This window comes from Neophocaena asiaeorientalis, unplaced genomic scaffold, assembly GCF_003031525.2.
Source record: "Neophocaena asiaeorientalis asiaeorientalis breed wild unplaced genomic scaffold, Neophocaena_asiaeorientalis_V1.1 scaffold36, whole genome shotgun sequence".
Taxonomy (NCBI): Eukaryota; Metazoa; Chordata; class Mammalia; order Artiodactyla; family Phocoenidae; genus Neophocaena; species Neophocaena asiaeorientalis.
In genome coordinates, this window is record NW_020174149.1 from 1,788,861 (window position 1) to 1,810,302 (window position 21,442).

The 21,442-nt window shown below is 38.3% G+C and overlaps 1 long non-coding RNA gene across 1 annotated transcript in view; it reads right to left on the minus strand.

The window, feature by feature from the left end:
* The window catches only part of LOC112406286 (uncharacterized), a 96,840-nt gene that overhangs the window by 69,827 nt on the left and 5,571 nt on the right, over window positions 1-21,442 (minus strand). Inside the window, exon 3 of the long non-coding RNA XR_003004528.1 lies at window positions 11,736-11,783. This is a non-coding gene — a long non-coding RNA (uncharacterized LOC112406286). The remainder of the gene's footprint in view (window positions 1-11,735; window positions 11,784-21,442) is intronic.

Consider the following 21,442-nt stretch of genomic DNA (forward strand, 5'->3'; position numbering starts at 1 on the left):
GCAAATTGCTCACTCTTTCTGGAGAGCAATCAGGCATCTGTGACAAGACCTGTAAAATTAGGAGCAGAAACGATATCGTTTTTATCTTTTAATAATCACCATAATATGCCCAGCAGCAGGCACAATTTCTGGTATATATCGGGAAATGAATAAATATTTGATGAAGGAATGAGTGAATGAAATGCTTCCTGCCCATTAACTTGTTAATTCCACTTGGGGAATATGGACAAAAGAATTAACCTAAAAGACAAATTAAGACTTTTTACAACTATTCATAGTAGTGAAAAACTGGACACATTTCACATGCCCAACAAAAGGGGAGTATACAAGCTTGATTAAATGTTACGTGTAGCATGGTATATAGATCATGTTTAAACAACAACAAAATGTGTACATGAGTTAATATTAGGTCTCTTTGTGGGGACTGAGGGAGCAAACTGGACAGAGCAAAGGAGGGAGCCTAGGTGGGTTCTGTTCCGGTGTCCTGATAAGAAGTGTCAATTACCCAATGAAAAACATTTGAAACTGACCAAAACCATTCCAGGAAGTCTAGGACAGACAGTATAGAAACATTGATGTAAGAAATAGAAAAGTCCTGACCATTGAGGACAGAATGGAAGGAAGACGCAGAGCACCCCCATGGCTCACAGTACTCCGCAGATTATAAAGACTTCCTTACCTTTGATTACCTACCTCTATAGACGAAGCAGTTTTAGAGATTTGTAAAGGAAATTTCCAACTGAAAACTAAAATTCAACTGCTCAGAAGCTCTGACCCATAATCAACTCATTACTAAATATCTCTTTTAAGACTACTTGACTTTGAGTCTATATAAAGCCATGTCTTAGGTGCTACAAGGAAGGCATTTATAGAGAAAACACAATAAGGCTGCAAATGCTCATTGCTAAATGTTGACAGTGACATATGTAAAGGGACGCTGACTTTTTTCAATCAATGGATATGTTGAAGTATAACAATGGAGCTGAAGGCCAATTTTCAATTGATTTAATGTCATAATAATTGCCAATACATAAGTAAATTTAGATAGAATTTTTGATACTAAGATAATAAAAATATTTGAGCCTAACAAAAATAGGACCCTAAATGTCATCAAAACAATTAGGTCTCTCGTGGTTACCCTGTATATTTTAGTTCTGTCGTTCGAACAGTAAAAAAATAAAGGAATAGATTAAAATCATTTTGTAGGGCTTCCCTGGTGGTGTAGTGGTTGAGAGTCCGCCTGCCGATGCAGGGGACACGGGTTCGTGCCCTGGTCCAGGAAGACCCTACATGCCGTGGAGCGGCTGGGCCCGTGAGCCTGCGCGTCCAGAGCCTGTGCTCCGCAACGGGAGAGGCCACAACAGTGAGAGGCCTGCGTACCGCAAAAAAAAAATCATTTTGTATATGACATGTTGGGATTAACAACATAACCATTTCTTTACAATGTTTGACAGGTACTAACTGTCAATATTCCACAATAGTATGCTAAATAATAATTTTTTAAATCACTTCTAGTGTCCAGACAACAATTCCTGAGTCTACTAAAGAACTTAGAAAAATTTACTCTATTTCTTCAGTAAGTTCATGTAGATAACTTAATAATGAATGGAAGTCTTCTGTTTAGCTTTACTAACCTACAGCAAGTCTTATGAAATTAGTTGAGCCCAGCTATAAGTACAGAGGTTTAAGGTAAAAAAATTAGGAAAAGTAAAAACATTTATGAAATTAAACTTCAGGGCCTTCAATATCCTGGATTTTTATTCAGCTTAAGTTTGTTTCCTAAGGAGAGCAGTTTATTCCTATCTTGAGTAGATCCAGAAAGAAAGGGAAATGTCCATTATTTTAGTATATGACTCCTATTTGATTAAAAAAACAAAAACATATTACTCCAAAATTATCCCAAATCTTACCATCTATAAGGATGGAGAAAAAAAGCTAAAAGTCAGAAGTGAGAGAAGTCATCTTAATCAGGACTCAACTGCATAGAACAGAAGCCATTCTAGCACCTTTACATCTAAGAATGGATTTAATGCTGCATATTAGGGCCTTACAACATTTTTAGAAGGGTTTAAGGAGGAGGAGTGACGCCCAAAACACTGCCAAAGAATTGCCCTGCCAAAGAGTCTATTACCACTGATGGAACCAGGAAGCTGTGCCCACAGGATCACAACATAATTAGCCATAATCTGAGAAATAATAAGCTGTCACCAAGACTGTGGTGTTGCATTTCTAAATTCCAGTCTCCTGCAGGTGCTCCTGATTGGCAGAACCTAAACCACATGGGGACTTCCAGCTGCAAGGTATCTGGGAAATGAAGTATTTAGCCTACCAGCCTCTGCAGGACAGGAAACTGCACTGCAGGTAAACCAAAACACACATTGAGAGAGTCAAGCACCATATCTGCCACAGGTAGGCAGTTTCACTACCATGCTGAAGCCCTTTAACATTTGATGATTCTTTCTTCCATGTTTAACCATTTACAGGAAAATAAAGATCATACCAGGACATATTGAAAGAACATTATTTTCAAGTTCAGTTGGACTTATTTCTAGGTATGTATTTTTTCAAATAAATTAGGAAAAATAAGACAACTTATTTGGGAGTTTTATTTCTTAATAAGGTTAAGTAAAAAAAGAGCAGAATACAAAAGAGAATTGCAGAGTGGTTATAGAAATGTTATAATGTTTGTACATATATTGATAAATAACAAAAGTGAATATAAATGAAAAGCATAGTATTTCTGAGCAGGAAAAGATCACCAAGTCCGCTTCCTTAGCTTCTAGTTGAGAGAAAGTATACAAAAGTGGTTGCAAGCTTGGGCATTAGGTCATTGGAAACTCAGCCCCATAACGTATGAGCTTCGTGACCTTGGTAAAGTTATTTCACATCTTTTAGCCTTGGACTCACTTCCTAATCTAATTTTAAAAGGAGAGGATATGGTAATACCATATTACAGGTTTGTTACGATGGTTAAGTAAGACAATGATATATTTTATGCTTGCCATTTATTTAATAATAGGCTGCACATTTTATGATTTCTGAAATCTGGAATTTTTACACTTTTATTATTAAAAAAACTTGATTGTATCCATGCAGAAGAATAATTGTCACTGCCAGGCACCTACAGTATCTGTTTATCCAACTGTCACTTCAGTTGAGGTTGTTGCTGGTTTTATTTGGGAGAGGGGTAGCGTATGATTGAATATTTTATGGCATTGCACCTTTTGTTGTTCTTAAAATGCTTTCTAAAAATTACTCTAGTATAAAGCTTTGAGGAAAAAAGGTAATTGTAGAAAAGTTATTCTAAGCTAGGAGTTGTTGGAATGTCTGTCTAGTTTATGTGTGGTGAAAGCCTGTCACAAAGCATTGATCATTTATTTAGCAAAAGCTTCCAGTTGACTTTCAAGTGATATTTGATGTCCAAGAAGACACAGTTCCATTAAAAAAAGTGAAACCATAAGTTAACTAAATATAAACACCAAGAAAATACTAGGTACTTTTTGATATGCTTTATTGTAATCCTAGAAGTGCTTTACAAAGATCATAATCCCAAATACTGACATCAGAGAGTAGTAGCTTATTGGAGTGCTGGGTAAGACTGTGGCTGGCCAAAATTATTTTAAAAAATTTTATATTTAGATTGATGGTTGTTTACCTGGTCTAGATTTAAATTCTGGTTGTAATACAATACAAGAAAAAATATTAGGTCTATCATTCTAGAGTCCATTTCCTCCTTTTTTCTTCCTTTTTTTTTTTTTTCTTATTCCAAAAGTTGCTATTAAATCAATGTCAAACTGAGGCTACTTGAAGGTCATAGTACGGAAGGTGAGCAGTTGCTAGTGATAAATCCACTTCAGTGTTCCTATATTCCCAAGACTTTGGATTCTTTTCTTTATATTTTGCCAAGGAATTTTGTCCATCAGCTACATTCAGGGTAGGCCACACAGGTTTCCATCAGCGAACAAGCAAACAGGTTAGATCACCCCGAGCTGCTCCAGATAGTACACTTAATTCATAGAAACAAATTCAGTTCAATTTAAATTGTGTTTCTCCTTTTTCTCTCCAGTATAGACCCTCAGAATTCACATCTAACTATATTCTCAGCTCTCACATATATTTGCAAAAGTTTGTAAGTGACTTTTTTTGTGGTCTTATAATCAAGTTGATTATCGAGGTAATAACTAGAAACCAAGACCCAAAGAAGCAGAACCACTTAACCCAGATCACACAGAGAATTAATGACAAAGCCCAGTAACGTAGATCTGGGCACACACATGGCTGTCATTGCTCAGGCCCACTGACAGAGATGGTTCTCCCAGCCAATCCTAAAAGGCTTTGCCTCCTGACTTCTAGTCTCCATCAGATAAATGCCTCTTGTATTTCTCCAACTTTTATTTTTATCACTAAATTTTTGCCCTATCAGATCACTGTCAAAACTACTTGTAGTGTCAATTTATGTCTAACTTATTTTCTAAAAAATACCTTGAGTACTCCTTGTGTGTTAGCAACTGTGCTGGGCACAGGTGATAAAGTAACCAACAGGACAGATAAATCTCTACCCACTAAGAGATTTCCATCACGTTACAAACTTTTTTCTAGGCTTCAAAACCCTCTAGGTTCATTTTGTTGTTCATGAGCAGCAGGCTTATCTGTTTTTTCAGTTTATAAGGAAAGAAACAAAAATTATAGTTGAGCCTTATGTATAATTTTCATTTTTCCATCCCTCTGTATTTACTTACTAGTTGCTTATGGGTCAGAAAGAATCACGGTCTCGGCTTCCATTAAAAGGGATAATTGGTAAACAAGCATTTCTCAAACTCCTCAAAAAAGGCAAATACAATTGGTTCTCTTTGTTCATGGTAACTATATTTTATCAAGTCACTGAAAACCCTGAAACACTGGGTGCTCCCAGGAGAAATAGAGGGTTAGATTCCTGCAAGCCTCTGATCACAGTATTTTCATCAACCAACCAATACAAAACTCTGTTTTATGTATGTTTCAGTTTTAAAGACACCTTTTTAAATGTATACTGTTGACTCATTAATGTAGAAATCACGGCCAACATACCTGCATGAATTTTACCCCACATATTCTCGCCATAAGGCACATTAAAGGCTTCTTCTGCACAGAAACACCTGACAGCCATTCAGCACTAAGCTTAGAGTCCATTTTAAATCACCAACAAAAAGTTGGAGAATGCAATAACCATGGCACTAAACAGACCAAGTCAAGGACGTGTGTTTACATTAGGAGAGGTGAATCACGAGAGCAGAGCATCAGCCTTGTTTAACCCCAGCTGGGACTGTGTACATGGGTCAACTCAAATTTTTCACCCACATGTCCATGAATGACCTCAAAACTGCCATGACAGAGGAATGGATAAAGATGTGATACATATATACAATGGAATATTACTCAGCCATTAAAAAAGAATGAAATAAAGCCATTCGCATCAGCATGAATGGACCTAGAGATTATCATACTAAGTAAGTCACACAGAGAAAGACAAATAGCATATGATATCACTCATATGTGGAATCTAATTTTAAAAAAAGACATAAATGAACTTATTTACAAAACAGAAACAGACTCACAGATTTTGAAAACAAACTCACAGATTTTGAAAACAAACTTATGGTTACCAGAGTGGAAACATGGGGGAGAGTTAAATTAGGAGCTTGGAGTTAAAATACACACACTACTATATATTAAAAGATAACCAGCAAGGACCTACTGTATAGCATGGGGAACTCTACTCAATGATTGAATCACTTTGCTGTACACCTGAAACTAACACAACACTGTAAATCAACTATACTTCAATAAAATTTAATAAAAAAATAAAATAAAAGTATATATAAAAAAAAAAAAGATACAGGGCTTCCCTGGTGGCGCAGTGGTTGAGAGTCCGCCTGCTGATGCAGGGGACACGGGTTCGTGCCCCGGTCAGGGAAGATCCCACGTGCCGCGGAGCAGCTGGGCCTGTGAGCCATGGCCGCTAAGCCTGCGCGTCCGGAGCCTGTGCTCCACAACGGGAGAGGCCACAACAGTGAGAGGCCCGCGTACCGCAAGAAAAAAAAAAAAAAAAAAAGGATACAGGACAGTTCCATCAGAAAAAAACTGCCATGAGCTGATTTTAGGGTTACAAAGAAATTCTAGTGAATAGGAGAAGTCACAAAAATGGAACCCATGAACAATATGGATCAACTGTACCTGTCCTGCATGAAAGGTAAGTGGAACCTCACCCTGATTTTGCAGTAAGTTCTCATGAAACCTATATGTAGCTAATAAATTTTGAAGAATTAATCAAGAATACTTAGTGATGGTACATTAAAAAGACCAGAAAAAATACATAATTGTTGAGACAATTTAAGCTCCACTCTCTTTTCTAATGACCTAGCACACAGCAGCAATCATATGTGTTGAATGAATGAAGAGAGTTGGGAACATGGCTTCCTTTGCCTATAGAATATGAAGCTAATTACAAGGCTGGGGGACTTGGAATGTACAATGAAATCTCATTATTTGGGCCTTCTCAAATTTTGCAATTCATATCATCAGGAAAAACCACATGGGCAAATTTTACATTCAGACTTTCCTTTAGAAAGGAGTTCACAAAACATCTTTAGTTGTAAAGGAAAAACCTTCAGAAAAAGATCTAATAAATCAGAGAACAAGCTTTCAGAAAATGTTATATGTACTTGTTTATGTATTTTAAATGCTTATTCAATTAATTCTGATTTAGTTGTCAAAAGGATAACTTTTCTAGATCTTGGTTTGTCTAGTTCCTTTTTCTGTGTGAACTTTGAAAAACTAAGATGCCATTAAAAAAAATCATGATGAAAACATTCTATGAATTTAGATTCATTTACTAACCTGTGACCTAGAAAATGAATCATATCCTATATGATCTCTATACGCTGACACTTGATGATTCTGTGATTTGTCCACGTCAGTGAGGGCATTTTAAAAAATTTATTTATTGTATTTATTTATTTTTGGCTGCATTGCGTCTTTGTTGCTGCACATGGGCTCTCTCTAGTTGCGGCAAGTGGGGCTACTCGTCGTGGTGCACGGGCTTCTCATTGTGGTGGCCTCTCCTGTTGTGGAGCATGGGCACACGGGCTTCAGTAGTTGCAGCACGCGGGCTCGGTAGTTGTGGCTCGTGGGCTCTAGAGGACAGGCTCAGCAGTTGTGGCGCACGGGCTTAGTTGCTCCGCGGCATGTGGGATCTTCCCGGACCAGGGCTCGAACCCGTGTCCCTTGCGTTGGCAGGTGGATTCTCAACCACTGTGCCACCAGGGAAGCCCCAGTGAGGACATTTTTGTACCGACTATACATATCTACAGTAAGTCTCCATCCTCTGCACAGAGTCTCAAATTTGGTAAATCTGTAGTCTATGAGATTAATTCATATTAATAAAAACCACTTTCTTTTATTGGACACATATATTATATGCCATCCAACAATCCAGAAAGGTAGACGGTATTCGTATTACCACGCTATAGGTGACAAAAAAGAAATTGGCTTACAAAGGCTAAGCAATTTGCTTTAGGCCTCACAGATAGGAAGTTGAAAATCTGCTATGAGTTACAAAGCCATTAATTTAACCATTATGCTCTCCTGCCTCTGGACAGATACAAGACATGGGCATTAAAGGGATGCCTGATCCCAGGGCTTCATTAACATTCCTGCAACTAAAGGGAACATCATGATTTTATCTCCTCTTAACGTATTACTTACAAGGTTGTTTAAGTCCTTTAAAATATTAAATATTTAATTAGTCCTATTACAGCATCTCCCTGAGGCAAATAGTTAGCCTGTATAATTGTTATGATGGTTAAAAAGAAGAGCAAAAGGAAGCTTGAGCATAAATTAACAATAATAAAACAGATCATTACATTTCATGCCTGGAGATTAACATGGATAACTTGCTTCAAATAAAATTGTAAGGTGATTATTAAGATCAGTCTTTACAGATGACCTTAGTCATTACACTTTAACTGGGTCTCCACGTACCCAAAATGACGAGTCATTCCATTAAATATAAGGTTACCATTCTCATCCATTATTTCTCAAAGTGTCCACCAAAGACTCCTGCATCTGAATCACCTCGGGGTTTTGTTTAAAATGAAGATTTTGGTACTCACATGAATTATCTTTCTGCACTTTTAGCAAGTATTTCCAATGATTCTGGGGTAAAATATCAACCAGTTTTTTTAGGGCTGTATCCTTATTTGCAATATAAACATATAAAACATTATTTCTACTTACATAAGGGTTAAGAGAGTTTTATTCCCTTACCAGTTTGGGAACACCTTGAGATTTGAGTCATGCTTTGTTCAATAATTATTCCACTGTTTAGAAAGAAACTGGAAAAAAACTGAGCCTCAAAATGGTTTAATGTTGAATGATCCAAACATGGTTGACTGGATTTTTCATTTTTAAAAAAATCTGCTTTCAGCCAAATATATAACATCTTACATAACATATCTTATGGATAGACCCGAACAAACTTTTTGGTTAACCCAATATATATATTCATGTAGCCATCGTCTTTAATAATCATCCATAACAATTCTGGGAAAGATACTTGAGATTTGCTTCTTTTGTTACAGGGTTGCCGACTAACCTACATGCTCTCAAAAAACTGGTCTCCTCCATTATCTAATCAGAAGAGGTTTGCAACAGTCAGAGTTCCCACAAAGAAAGAAAAATGCTTTTCACAATGGGATGTCAACATTCCCACCGACATGCCTGGTATTCTAAGCCTCCTTGAGCCAATAGCAGAACATTTTATTACTTTACACACTCATCTGAAAATCCAGAAGCGATTGCCAAAAAAGCCCACTTCAGATATACCTTATGCAAGAGGGAGGCTCAGTCCAAACGGCATGTTAAATTACACATTTAGATAAAGTTCTCAAGCTCTTGTCACTCTATTCAACTGTTTAATCATCAAGAAACAATATACTATCATCATACTGCTTTCATTCCCTCCCCAAAATCACTTCACAAAATCTAAATTTCATGACCTTAGCATTTATTGAAGACTAACATGAGAAAGGTATATTTTTAAAATTCTTTTCATTTTCTTTTTCAAAAAATATGACATTATTCGTCATGTTACATTATGACCTTTTATACAAAGAGACACCTAATATATTCCTCTTAGTATTCAGTTGCAGGAAAATGTGTTTCTCTCCAGATGAACATGAATGATTCTATTCATCCTACTTTGAGAGCTCGGCAGCCTCTTACACTCCCCTGTTTGACTTCACTGCCCGAAAAAGGAGAATTCCGTTTTCAACGGCAGCAACTAATTCATTTCATATTCATTCAATATAAATATGTTTCAGCTTCTTAAACTTGTTTCTATAATTTTTCCTTTTATCTTGCCTGTTTTAAGTAGGTTTTATCATTGCAAGTCACTTCTAATGATGTGAACTAGTAGACAAGGAAAAAGTCAACCTTTTTCAAGAATTAAACAAGCAAAGGTAAGTCTGGCAAGGAATGTGACAAGAAGATTACCTGAATACATGGAAAGATCAAGCAGTTAGGACAGAATCAATTTTTCTTGTTTTATAGTCATAAGGTCATTTTAACTAACAATAATAAACTAACAATAATACCACCAAAACAGATCACTAAGAAACTTCACAGAAGCCAGCACGACACATGACCCTTGTCAGACTAGCGCAAAGCCAGATACAGAAGCAAAACAGCTGAAGGATAATTAACTATAATCTAATCTGTAATTAGGTAAAAATCACAAAGGCCCAAAGATGAAAAGGGTCTTAAATAGAATGCTTTCAATGTCTGATAGTTAACTGCCCGGAAGTTATTTTTTAAGAAACATACACCCTGGGGCTTCCCTGGTGGCGCAGTGGTTGAGAATCCGCTTGCCAATGCAGGGGACAGGGGTTCGTGCCCTGGTCCGGGAAGATCCCACATGCAGCGGAGCGGCTGGGCCCGTGAGCCATGACCGCTGAGCCTGCGCGTCCGGAGCCTGTGCTCCGCAACGGGAGAGGCCACAACAGTGAGAGGCCCGCGTACAGCAAAAAAAAAAAAAAAAAAAAAAGAAACATACACCCCTTCTCAAATTTTCATGTGAATGTAAGTCACCTGATCATCTTAAAATACAGATTCAGATCCTATGATATTGGGGCCCAGGATTCTGCATTTTAATACACTCCCAGGAGACACTGAGGCAGCTGGTCCAAGGACCACACTGAAATTCTGCCTTCTGAAATTCAATGCTGCCTTTAGAGCTTGCCGTGACTGAATCCATCCCAGCTTTACCACTTAAAAGCTGTGACATTAGCCAAGTCCTTTAACATCTCAGACCTTCAGTTAGCTTATCGTTTGCGTGGGGATAACAATATCTACCTTGTAGAGCCCTTGGGAGGATTTAAAAAGATAACCGCATGGTTCAATAAGGCCCTTGATAAATATTCTTTTAGTGAGAAGGCTGTCTTTATTATGACTGAACACCACCTTAGGATTTGGAATGTTATACTTTGTTTTTAAGTACAAAAGTATGCAAGATGAAAACCTAGATTCTATAAGATAAATTTTACACTTGAAAGGCAGATGTGTGTCTACGTGTGTGTAAGTTACACTAACAAAAGTTAAGTTTCACACCCCCATACTGACTACTATATAACCAAAATCTGGGATACTATGCACATGTTTATCTGATAAGCAAGAATCTCTATATAAGGTGAAATGATCACGGCTTGGAGAGTAGCTGAGCAAGAAGGGCTCCGTATTTTAGAGAAAAGATGGGCGGCAAAGGCATGGAATTAAACAGTACTCTAAACCCATTCTTTTATATGACTCTTGAAGCCAAGTTCTCATCAGCGCAAAATGGGGTTTGTCAACTTACACTCTTTGTGGAGCGAAGCAAGATATAAGCACCAAAAAAATAGAGCTTCTAAAATTACACAGAACTATATTAACGACATAGGCAGTTAATTAAGAAATGTGTTAGTGATAACCAGAAAACTGTTACCAATAAAGGATTCTAACAGCACTCATGGCCAACTTTTTGCTGGCTTTTCAATTGATTTTTGACTTCAGGTTATATTCAGGGTCCAGGAAAAAACATTTTTTCTGCTTTGAAAAATCAAAACCCTGGCCTGAAATAGAAACCTTGGAGAGTTTCCTTCTAACAAGCAGAAATGGTGGTATTTTGCTTCCCCTTAACCAAGATGAAATCTCTAAAACTGCATAGCCAGAAGCAAAACCCTCAGAAGACTAATAATACTTTAACATTTTCTGTTCACATGTGAATGTTAATTCCACTCTCTGAAGAGAACCACCAAAATGGCATTCGTTAAGATTAAAGCCATATTACTATAGAAATGGGAAATGTATATGTATGCTGCCTATAAAATGCAAATGCTGACAAAGAATGGGTCTCCACTGAGTTCTCTCCACACCTATTTCTTTGCAAAGTTAAACCACACTGGCAAAGCACTTCATAAAGGCAGTATAAAATTCTTAAGTTGCCCGTACTGGCCGCTCTGCTGCCAAGCTAGCCCCGCAGGTTGTTGACAACTGTGTGCCCCCCTGATGAATGCCCACCTATGCTCGTGGAACAAGCATAGGGCCCTGGTAATGGGGGCAGACAGGAGACATTCCAGACTTTCAGCATCTGGCAAAGCGGAAGAGGCTCCTGCAAAACAGAACTTCTGATTGGGGTTGTCTTGCCCTTGGATCAAACATCTTACCTGGTTAAGTCCGTTGAAGAATGTGATCTGCAATGGCTTTTTTCATGACTACAAAGAAACAAACAAAAGAAAGGGTTATAGAAAATGCTAGAGCTATATTTTTTCCACTGTTTTTTTAACAGGCAGTATTTTTAACAGGTTACTGATAAACTACAATATTCAAACTAATGGTTCATTACTGGGACTGCTTGCTTGGTCTAAGGGAATGGAAAGGAGAGATGGGAAAGAATATAGATTTGAGGAGGGAGTAAAGCATGAGGGGAAAAAATGTGACAAATAATAGTAGGAGCTACAAGTTACATAGCGATTTATATACCAACTCATAGGATCTTCCTAAGAATTCCATAACATCAGTAAGTTTTGCATCACCCCAATTTTACATATGAGGAAACTGGGGCATAAGGTGGTTAAAGAGCTTCCATGAAGCCCCACAGTGTAATCTGATTCCAGGCTGTCTGGCTCTTCTACACTACACTCTACTGCTCCTTATTCGCTGTAGTGTTGGATGCCTGTCACATGCCAGGGCACAATAAACATATGTGAAATGAACGAGAGATTTTTCACAATCCCTGTAGCCATTATGTCCTAGACACAAGGTCTCTGAGGGTAAGAACTGTCTTACTCATCTTGTCCTAACCCTCAGCACCTAGCGCAATGCCAGTCACACACAGTAGATGCTCCCAAGTTGTCTGATGAATGAATGAATGCAGACTCAAATAGCTATAGGTAGTATGAACCATAAATAGAATCACATGGTAAAATGAGGAAGAGTGGGTATAGTTCAGTATCTTCCCACAGTTCCATGAGGTGGTCTAGAATAACAAACACAATGGTCGATTTTATGATCCAGTTTCTCCTACCTAACTACTAATAGGACACAGAATAGAAATTCTGAATTCCTCTTTGCAAAAGAAAACCTCATTTTCATGATGAATAAAACAATGGGTTCCTGAAGGAGCTCCACTTTCAAAAACATGATATGATCATTTCACCAAAATGTAGACAACTAAGGGAATATCCAAATCAAAGTTGAATAACAAAGTAGGTGCACAAGCAGTGTTTCTTAACCCTGCCCAGTGAAGTAATCTTTGTTGCAGAGGAAAGGACATACGTTCCTCTGAGACATAGCTATAAGCAACCTGCTTCAGCATAAAATTTCACTGAGGTCTTATATTTTCTCTTAAAAATTCATCATTTTTTTGGCATTCTGAGGTGTGTTTGATTTGTTTTACCACAAAAATTATGTTGTGATTACTTACCATTATGTAAAATGCAAAGGCCACCATCTTTATCTTTTAGCATTCAATACCCTACGGAATATGTTAGCCCATTTGAGAAACCAGAGACTGTAGCATCTGGTTACAGACTCTCATTTAGAAGCCCAAACATTTAGAAGCAAATTATAAATACATTAAGTGAAATATAAATACAGACCCCAAATGAGCGTAATGAAATTAGAATAATTTGGTGTGAGATATGGCATCTGTGCACTTAGCAAATACCTTCTTAATAACCATCCTGAATAACCACATATAAAGGTAAACAAATAGGAAAGCTAGTTAGGTCAGCTCACACTCAGGAATTTCTTCTTCTCCAATGCCACGTGGGAGGATTAAACTTCCCCAACTGCCTAAATCTGCCCATGTAATTTGCTGGGTCAAGAAAGTGTGACTGGAAGTCACCTATGTCCATTCCAGGTGAAAACACTAAAGATTTAACCTGCAATTTCCTATGTTCTGTCTTCCCTGCCACATGACTAATAAGGCCGTATGTTCCAAGATGATGGCACCTTCCTCAGCCCGGAAGCATGAGTTGTCAAACAGGGTCAATTGTCTGGGAGATTCATACAGATGCACAGTGGACTCCAAAGAAGAAAGAAACCTTTGTTGGGTTAAGCCACAGAGATGTTGTTACTGCAGCATAACCTAGCCTGTCCTGGCTGATATGCTCCCAGATGTTAAACTCAAATTCAAATAGACCAAGCTCCATAAACATTAAAGAGCCCTACCTTATTTCTGTTTTATTAGTCCAGAGCTATAAAACAACAATCTGTAAGCAGTATGGTTATTTGTATGCAATGCCCAACAGTTTTAGCTAAAGTGACTCATAAACTGCTCTCTTAAAAAAAATTCTGTCAAATTGGTCATTTAGAAGTGTGCAAACAAGCAGTCAGTTGACACTTTTCTTTTCAAACCACTTCAATTGGATGTAAAGGGAAAACCCCATATAGCACACTATAAAGTTCTCTACTGACACAGACGATATTGGTGAATATACTACATTAAATACTCATTTCTACTTAATTACCAGCAAATCATACCACAAAGCAAATACAAACTGCCAATTAAAAAAAATACAATCAATTTTATTAATTTTCAAAATTCTGATGTTCTGTTACTTAGCTCAGCCAATTTTGAAAGTTACACAAACTCAATTTTTGTAGACGTCTCCATCCATCTATGTGAAGGTTTCTTAAACTTGGCACTATTAACATTTCAGACTGGATGCTTTTCATTAAGGGAAGAAGCTGTCCTGTGCATCGCAGGATGTTTAGAAGCATTCTCGGCCTCTACACACTAGATACCAATAGCACCTTCTCAGTTGAGACAACCAAAAAATGTCTCCAAACATTTCCAAATGTCTCCTAGCAGACAAAATCACCCCAATTGAGAACCACTAATCAACTTCAAAGTTCCACACACAAAAAAATGTGAATATAAGTAGCTCTTTGCAGGAAGCAGCTCTCTGCAGGAGGCCTTTTGTCTTGTCACTTTAGTAAAGCTATATTTTAACCAATCTTTACACCAGATGCCCCCATGCTTAACTAACCTCCATCCCAAGCACACCTTTCAAATCTTTTGATCACTCAATACTTGCCTAACCTATTGATTCTTTCCTTAGATTAAAGAAGTAGAAATGAAGAATACATAATTAACAGATGAATAGATCTTTTGGCCAGCTTCCCCTTTAGTAATCTCATGAGCAGATGGTGTCAACAAGATACCACCTAAAGAAAGATCACAAGGAGTAAACAAGCCTGCACTGTGGGAGATGACAGGAGTCTGACCCCCTTCCTCAATGATTAATGAAATATTTCACCTTTTTCCCTTTAAGAACTTTCATGACCAAGCAGAATCTTCAGAGTTGATTCTGGGACATGAGTTTGCCTTCTCCCCAGGTTGCTGGCCTCCTGAATAAAGCAACCTTCCCTTTTCCAATCAACACCTGTCTCTTGAGTATTGGCTTTTGAGTGGCGAGCAGCTGAACCTGAGGTCAGTAACATGAATTCCGTCCTACAGCCCCTTTGATGCCTTACTGAAGTGACTTACAATAGCACAATAAAGGTGGTATAACAGAATTTTACTTTCTTTTACTATTACATAAAGAAAGCAAATGTTGGGGGCTTCCCTGGTGGCGCAGTGGTTGAGAGTCCGCCTGCCGATGCAGAGGACGTGGGTTCGTGCCCCGGTCCGGGAGGATCCCACATGTCGCAGAGCGGCTGGGCCCCTGAGCCATGGCCGCTGAGCCTGTGCATCCGGAGCCTGTGCTCCGCAATAGGAGAGGCCACAACAGTGAGAGGCCCACGTACCGCAAAAAAAAAAAAAAAAGAAAAGAAAGAAAGCAAATATTAATTGTTAAAAATAAGAAAATAAAATTTGCAAAACTAACAAAATAATTACTTGTAACCTCATCTCAGTTAGCATGTTTACAGACAGGTACTCCCTGGATTCACTCATTCAACAGTAACCGAGTGACTGCTTTGTGCTGGGCACTATCCCAAATGTCAGAGATAGAGTGTTGAGGCAGACAGATTCTAGCCTTTCTGGAGCTTACAACTTCATGGTGCCCTCAATACCAACAGCAAATGATGATGAGAATCATAAGGAAAAGTGCAGGCTCCTATGGTCCTACAGCATTGGCTTGAGGTGCTGTCTCAGGGAAGCCTCTTTGAAGAAACAGCATCTTAGCTGAGAACAGAAGGGTGTGGAATAACAATGGCTAGCACTCCAGTGGTGCCTGCTACCTGCCAGGCATTTTTCTTAGATTCTACGCATAATAACTCATTAATCCTCTGAACAACCCTGTAAGATAACTGCAATTATTATCCCTGTTGTAAAGATAGAATATGGGTTCAGAGATGAAGTACCTTGCCCCAGACCACAAAGCTAGTACGTGGAAGAAACAGAATCTGAACCTGGTCTGTGTCCCTAATAACTAGGACAAGGACAATCAGCCCACCCCACCCCCCAAAGTGAGCCAGGCAGAGTGGGAAAAGAGGGGTTCTGGCAAAGGAGGCTGTGGTGCACTATTTTCCCAGACGAGGAGGCGTGACCTTCCAGCCACCAAGAGAGAACACAGAGGATACTGAACTCCACCTCATTATATACTTATGGTAGTTTCCTAGGGAAATGCAGCCTCCCTAAATCCTTTCTTGGGAGAAGATGAGGTATAAATTATTTATAAATTAATTAATTATGATGAGAAGTAAGCAACAGAATAGTCTAACACCGAAATTGAAAAGAGAGGTGGCAAGTTCCTAAAGGTTGAATTCATACCAGCAACTCACTCAAATCCATATTGTGGATGAGTCAGGAGGTCTGAATTTCTAGGCTAATAAACTCATGCTTTGAGCTGAAGTGAATGCTCTCACGATGCTCCTGCAAGCTGTGTGGTTGCAGTAAGATAAAGGGAGCTCTCCTCACTAAAATGATTTCCAGAAACTTCAATGATCTAAATCACTCCCTAAATCTGGTGATGACACATTAATCTTATAAATCTAAGAACATTCACTATGACGATGCAGACTTCAATACTACTGAACATGCTCCTTTTATTGCTTTTATTATCTGAGATACTGTTGGTTTAATTTCTATATGACCGCATTATATATAAATTCTAAATATTGCAAAAGGGAATAATAAAAGTAACTATTTTGTTTTTTTAATTCACTTCCTATATGAATGATACTTCTTTTCAGAATTTAGAATATATATAATTATCTGTTGGTTAGAATACTAGGCTAATAAAACTATATTTATGTATTTGATCTATATGTCAAATTGCTCTGTAGACATAGCTGCTTTGGGCATCTCAGCATAAACTACTATCAGATTTAGAAAATAACTCAAAACCATTGGGGACCACTAATTTCATTTTCATCTAAGAAGCATCTTATAGATACCAAAATCTCAAGGAATGCGTTGCTCTGATTAATTGCATTTTCTGGATAACTGAGACTTACCTAGAAAAGGTTTAGTATCCCATCCCTAGAGTTGAAAATATACTGGTAGATGTTCTTGCCATAGCAAATCATATTTTAATCTTTGTGTGAGGACGGATAATACAAAGGATGATCATATGGAAATGAATAATTTTACAGTATTGCAAATGGAAGTGACAGAACGAGCATGAGATTGTGTTGGATATGTACTCATCTCAGAGCTTAACCATTGCTTTTGAAAAAAAATACTAACGTTGCTTCATTCTATTATCTCTTGTCCCATTATGAAAAAGTGAACTGCAAAAGAAAATGGCTTTGATTCTTGTTAGTGTTATTGCACGAGGAATAATTGAGAGGGACAAAAAGAATGTGCTGGATATTTTAGTACACATGATATTTTTATTTCCCCCAACAAGCAAAAATAATCTTCCTTTTCTATTACTATAATTAAATGTAATTCTCAGCTATTTTGAAACTCACACAGCAGTGTCTACTATAATTTGATACTGCTTAAGTCCATTGTTGCTTATTTATCAGCCAATTAAGAGGCAGCAGTATACTAGATTAAAAAGCGGTATGAGTATGTGTGCATGTTTTTTTTACCTACCTCCCGTGTACTGCCTAAACTCAAGTCTTGCTGGGAACTTTTGATACAACTCTCTCTTGCTTTTACTCTTCTGAGTATTTGCTTCTCTCTAGAGAAAAGGTATTAAATAATTTTGTTTGTTGAGACTAACAAACTATGTTAGTTCTCTTTTCAAATTGTGTGTTGTAACCATTTCCTACCTACATGTTACAAAAGTGACTATAACTCAAAGAGCAGTGGCATGTTTATAATTACGCCCTTAATTAATGGAGTAGAATGCAGGCACTCTTATACTCTATAGCCCAGGGATTCTCAAAGTCTAGCCCCGGACCAGCAGCATCAGTACCACCTGGGACTTTGTTAGAAATGCACATTCTCAGGCCCCACCCCAAACCTACTAATTCAGAAACTCTGAGGATGGGACCCAGCCATGGTTGACCAAGCCCTCCGGGTGATTCTGATGTACACGAAAGTTTCAGAAGCAATGCTTTAGGCTGAAGGGTAAGGGGACTTAGCCAAGGTTAGGAGCTACTTCAAGACAGGTTCTCCCCATTTTCAACATCCCATTTCTCCAGACTAAGTCACTAATTCAGACTTTTTGAAACATCAGCACTGACCTGTTAGCAATGAATGGTCAGTCATCTAGTTTTCTCTAAATTCATAAGGAAGGGATACCCAGATACTGTCCAGTACACACTCTTATGATATGAACAGCCCCCAAATAACTGAGAGAATCTGGTCATTCTCCTCACAGCTATATTGCCCCCAACTAGCTCACTGTGGATGCCTCTGCTAGAACCACAAGATGAAGATTAGTGTCGCGGCTGTTGTTGCCGATTAGTGAAATTTGACCAGAGTTTCCTAGTTTGACCAGATTTTTTAAATATTGCAAAACCAAATGTGGATTGTTCTCAGAAATATTAGTATTTTACACTGCTTCATGCAAATAATAGTCATTATTAGAAGAACAAAGCCTTATCAATAAATCTCAATGTACTTCAATAAATGGAACTGAATTTCCTAACAAAATTGAGAGAGAGCGTAAAGTTCTTTGTATAAACTGATCTGGAAAATGGGTCAGAAAATATTTTCTGAACAGTTACCATTTCAAAACAGAGTTATAAAGCCAACCAGCTAATCAGTTTCCTTTCTTAACTGCTCCCTTCTTGCTAGGCGAGGGAAGGGTGGGTTGGAGAGGGAGGGGAAAAGGCAGGGTTCCAGGCGCACAGAGAAGGCAAGGCATGAAATCAGCTGGATTCAGGAACTAGAAGGAGATTCGTTAACGGTGTAGGACAAGTGATGAGGAGAGGAGATCAACTGATGGACGAGGCCAGAAGTAGGCAGGTACTTATCATGAAGGACAAGGTGAGGATTTGTTCCTAAACGTGGCCAGAATTCATTACAAGATTTTAAGTAAGACAGTGTTGTGATCAATCCAGAATTATAGTACAATCACTTTGCCAACAAACGATAGACGGATGGATTCTAGGGAGAAAATGCTGAAGAGCAACTGCCATCAGGACAAGGTGATAAGAACCAAAACTAAAAGCGCTATCAGTGGTAACAGAGAGAAGAAAACGGATTCAAGGGATACATAGGAGGTAAACAGACCTTCTACTGGAGAACTCTACTTAGGAAATAACAACCATGAGCCTCTAGCCTTCTCTCAAGAGTCCTTGCACTAAAAAAAAATGGCTTACAAACTTTTTCGTTGAATCACTCCTGAATCACACTCACATACAAATATCTGCTGGAGTGGAAAGGGGACACCAACTCTCTGTCAAACACAACCAGATTTTGAAGCCCAGTTTAGACTCAACTAGAGAAACACTCCCTACAGGCACCCGTGTGCGTGTACACGCACACACTCACACACACAAACTCACGCATGTGCGCGCGCACACATTCTACCATTAGATGATGGCCTTACAATTGAGTTGGGAAAGGCGTCTGTCCAAACACCATGGTCTGGGTGATTCTCTCTCCTCAGCCTCCCCCATTCCCAACCTAGCCAGTTCTTTAGCTGGTCTACTGGAATTGCTTTCTACATTGCCTGTGCCCACCACACCAAGCATAGATTTTCTGATTACTTCCAGTTAAACTTTAAAAAAATGCCATGATTACTTCAAAGACATGAGCCTTAAGTGGGCATCATTTTTTTAAACCCTTTTCCTTTCACTTGTCTCCACTCAAGGTTACACCCTCCATTTCTCCATCTTTTCATTACCAGCTAGTTGTATGGAGGTTCCACAGGTGAGAACGCGGGCAGTTGTTATGACGTTGTTATTATGTAATTGTTGTTATTATGTAATATTATGTTATTACTGTTTTACTCTCTGGTTTTTGAGTACTCTTTGGGCAACACTCATGCTTGGTTGCCAAAGCATGGCTACCATGGTAATATCAACAGATAGCAATATTTTAAAAAGAAAACAGCAAATTAGAAGCTTGTTTTAAATGAAACAGTGAGCAAAATAGGTAGAACTCAGTCAAGAGGCAGATTGCTACTGAGTAATTCTCCTCTCCTGGGCACACAATATTTTTTTAAAGAGCAGCCATTCTCCAGGGGAACATTAAACATAAATAGTCTGCTCGTTTGTTTTTTACTTACCTCTCAAAGTATTTCTCTAGTGGGGAAAGTTCCTGGTTTTTCAGTAGTTAGCCTAGGTGAGGAAGCAATCGTGTCTGCTTCCCCAAAATATCGTTGCTGACCTCTCTGAGCACTCCATCAAGGTCAGGGTGGAACTTTGCAGTCCTCAAACCTCTCAGAGAAATGTTCAGCCTTTCACTATTTTACGTACTCTCTCAAGAACTCATGTACAGAAATCCCACTACAGTAAAACGTCAACAAGGGAGAATACAAATAATGAACACGTCAGTCCCCTGGCAGCTGATACTAATAGCCAGGCTTATGCAAAACTATTTTCTTAAGTTGAAATTGGTTTATTGTGTGAGGTATGGCATTATATAATGTAACATTTAGCTGTTCTATTTAATAAGAATTGAATAGATTCTATTCAATTCTTGGCAAGTAAAAAAGCCCTAATATTAAATTATGCAATTTCCATGCTTTTCAATTTCTTGTGTGCCAATGTTACAGAAAGCCCAGTTTGAAATATAAATAAGAGAATGTTACATTTTGTGCAAGTAGAGATTCAATAGTGATCTGAACTCTTTTTTTCCTTTAAAATATGTCTTTTAAATGCACATGTGATAGCTCCCGCATTTTCATAACATCTGAATTCTGAACTTCTAAGCAGCAATCAAAGCTGCAGGAGCTGACCTATTGCAATTTTACTGCCGTGGCAAAATCAGTCCCTTTATTCCATGGTACACATATTCAAAGACAGTCTCAGCAGTGTGCTTTTTTTATGACTCCAGTTTATGCAACTTTTCCTTAGGACCTTACCTCATCCATATATCTGAGATTCCTAAATGCAGCGAGCTGTCAAGTTACAGCATTATTTTCTTTTTCATCAGTAAAGTATCAGTACAGAACAGAGAATGAGGAATAAATTGGGGTCACAGACATGCTGGGCATGTATCCTCTATGAAATCCATTCAGAAGTTATGAAAATGTAGGAGCTGACACTTGTACATTTAAAGGTATATATATTCAAAAGAAGGGGGAAAAGAAGAGTTCACATCATTTCAGAACTAGGGTTCTTTGTGAATAAAGGGCAAGTATCCTAATGGATACTGGAGGCCAGAAGCTCACACGGGGCCACAGCTGAAATTAATAGTGAGCAACTTCTAAGCAAGACCTCCAAAGGGAATAACTCAAAGGAGAAAAACCAAACTGCATGCATTCTTTTACTCCCTGCCAGAAAATCGGGGTCTCATAAATTCACCGAGACATCCAATGAGAACACAACTGGGATTTTCCCACTTGCAGAAAAA